Raw genomic sequence first — 3,182 nt, 5'->3', positions numbered from 1 at the left:
AACCAGTAATTAACCAGTAATTCTCTAAATATTGGTATTATAATTTCTTTCTTTTCTTGATGAATTGCTCTAAAGTGAATTCGACTACCAGTAATGAAGCGGGGTGTGTCAAGCATTACAGCAATGATCAATTTCATTGACTATCACTAAATAATGTTGTTGTTTTTTTTCTCAGTTGCTGTGGTAAATTTCCTGAAACTCTTAACTTAGATTATCACTGCATGCAAAACATTACGTACACTGAGCATCGTGTTGGCACAAAAGAGGAGGTCAGCATAAAGAGCGATGGGAGAGTGATGGAGACACATTTTCAGTTCCACAAACTGTGACGACTGAACACAAGCATATATCAAAGAGAGATCAGGTTAGACGGAACTTCATTGATCCTTTGGGCAGAACCCTCAGGAAATTCAGGTTCCAGGAGCAGCACAGACACCGAGTATACATGCAAGAACCCCCGACCCTCCCGAGAAATCCAAAAAGTAATTCCAAAGGACTAGCTTACCATGTTTCTGAAAATGGAGCAAGAAGCAGGGGTCAGTCAAGCTGTGGAAGAAATGTTGTCGGTTAGCAAATGAGAATTTCACGGACTGTGCCAGTGGCTCCTGAGCCGCTGTCTACAAAGGTCTGCAATGAATTTGCTTCCTTTTTTCTTTTACAAACAAAATTGAGAAAATTAGACGGCAGTCAGTGCTTTCACGTCAGATTCAGGGTACGTATGTTCACCGAAAACCAGTTCAAATATCATGGCTCAGTTTTATCCAGCTAACCTTAAAAACCTTGAGGACATTGTACGACACTTGAAGTCCTCCTCCTGCTGTCTTGATATTCTGCCAAAAGGCTTCTTCAAAAAAGTCTCTAATGTCACGACCTCAGATCTGATACGGATTGTAAACGTGTCCCCTCTCTCAGGTGTTTTTCCCTCAGGCCATGAAAACTTCAGTTATCAAACCACTGTTGAAAAAGAATAACCTTGACAAGTGTGTGATGAACAACTTTAGGCTAATAAGGAACCTCCCATTCTTCGGTGAAATCACTGAAAAAAACTGTTGCCACCACTGAATGACTCCTTGGCACTGAACAGCCGTTTTGATGTCTTCCAGTCAGGTTTTTTTGACCCCACCCCAGCACTGAGACTGCACGTGTTAAGGTGTTTAATGACATCCGCTTGAACACAGACAGTGGAAAAATTTAGTTTTAGTAATGTTGGACCTCAAGCGCAGAATTCGACACAGTAGATCGCAACATACAACTGGATGGAACTGCCGGAGGACTGAGTGGGATTTTCTGGCACATCTCTAAAGTGGTTTGAATCGTACTTAAAGGACAGGGACCACTTTGTGTCTTTTGGTGACTACACACCTGAGCTGACAAAAATTTCATGTGGAGTTCCCCAAGGCTCTATTCTGGCGCCTCTTCCATCTACATGCTTCCACTAACTCAGATTATCGAGAACAACAAAATAAGTAACCATAACTGTGCAGATGACACACAAATCTACACAACAACATCACCGGAGTATTATTGTCCTATACAAACACTAAATACCTGCATGGATCAAATCATTGCGTGGATGTGCCATAATTTTCATCTGTTTAACAAAGAAAAAACTTTTGTGAAAACCACAGATCAAGCCAGAAATCTAGGAGTTATGGCTGAACAGCCACATTAGCACAACTTGAAAGTCAATAAAAGCCTAACCTCAAAACATATCAATGATTAAAAAAAAAGACTCACGTCTCAGCAGGATCTGGAGGAATGTATCCATGCAATTATCTTCAGCAGGCTCGACTATTGTAACGGGGTCTTAACAGGTCTCCTGAAAAACCCCCTCTGACAGCTGCAGCTGATTCGCTGCTGCTCGAGTCCTCACAAACACCAAGAAGGTGGACCGCATCCCTCCAGTTCTCAGTTCTTAACACAGGCTTTCTTTATAAAGCACTGAACGGTTTGGAGCCCAAAAAAAAAAAAATTCTGAAAAACTGCAAACCATCCAGACCTCAGAGATTGTCTGGAACAGGTCTATTATCTGTACCCAGAGTCAGAAGTAAACATCCCAAGGCAGCGTTCAGTTTCTATGCACCACATATCTGGAACAAACTCCCAGAAAACTGCAGGTCTACCGAATCCCTCAGTGCCTCTAAATCAAGACTGAAGACTCTTATGTTTACCACTGCATTTATTAAGTTATTACTTCTTCATTACACTGTGATATCATTTTGCTATTTTATATTTGTTAATCCTATTTCAGCTCTTGTCTTCGCTGCCTAATCTCTTTCAGTTGTATTGCATTTTCTCAAATTTGAGCGGTTTTCTTTTCTTCTAATTTGTTATTATTTTATGTTTAAGTATTATTCTTTAACGTCCTTCTTTTGCACTCAATGTGAAGCACCCTGAGCTGCGTGTTGCTGAAACCTGCGGCATCAATACATTTGCCTTACCTCGCATGTGTTTTATAACTTGGTGTTTCTGTCATATACACGTGATTGAACCAATAATGAATTGTACTCATCAGTATTGAATCAAATCAAGACTGAATCAAATTGCGAGGTCCTTGTCAATACCCAGCCTTTATTCTAGAGTTTGGAGGAGTGACTGACCTTGTGTCTTTTGACTCAGGTGTTTAACATTTTGAGTGTCGCAGCTTCTCTGTCACAGGTGGGTTTTGTTTTTTTTAAAGAAATTGGTTTTCTGTTTTGGGGGCTGCATTCGGAGTTGTGAGAGTGAGATTTCCGGAAATGCATCCAAGCAATTAAGGAAAACCTGTAACATGATCCAACCCCATGAAGAAGAGCGAGGTCATCGGCATTTCTCCCCCTGTGCTGTACAACAGTCGTCTCTTTCTCCTTCCAATACCGCAGTAAAAATGTCGATCACCAAATAACAACAGTTGAAATATGAATCCTGTCCAATCTCTTGCAATCAATCCCCCAAACAGTAACTGATACGAGTCATACAGAAAAAACAAAACAAAACGGTATCCTTGTGTGTTTTCCTTCACTCATCAAAACCTTCATCAGAAAATACATTTGAGTCCACCGTTACCTTGAGAACACGGTCAACACAGCGGTCTGATTGTTTAACATGACTAATACAAGGACTCGTCATTCTGATGGCCTCGACACACATATTTAGTCCTGAGGGATTGAATAAAGATTTGGAGCAGGTTACTGGATGTTGCG

General features: G+C 40.9%; 1 long non-coding RNA gene across 1 annotated transcript in view; it reads left to right on the top strand.

The window, feature by feature from the left end:
- Positions 1-456, top strand: part of LOC147253673 (uncharacterized) — a 3,556-nt gene extending 3,100 nt beyond the window's left edge. The window contains exon 3 of the long non-coding RNA XR_015118575.1: positions 176-456. This is a non-coding gene — a long non-coding RNA (uncharacterized LOC147253673). The remainder of the gene's footprint in view (positions 1-175) is intronic.
- The last annotated feature ends 2,726 nt before the right edge of the window (positions 457-3,182 follow it).

The sequence above is a fragment of the Aulostomus chinensis genome, chromosome 11 (genome assembly GCF_037954235.1).
Source record: "Aulostomus chinensis isolate RoL2024-O1b breed Wild chromosome 11, RoL_Achi_v1.0, whole genome shotgun sequence".
Classification (NCBI taxonomy): Eukaryota; Metazoa; Chordata; class Actinopteri; order Syngnathiformes; family Aulostomidae; genus Aulostomus; species Aulostomus chinensis.
The sequence above is the reverse complement of the archived record's forward strand: the minus strand, read 5'-3'. Positions and strand labels throughout refer to the sequence as shown.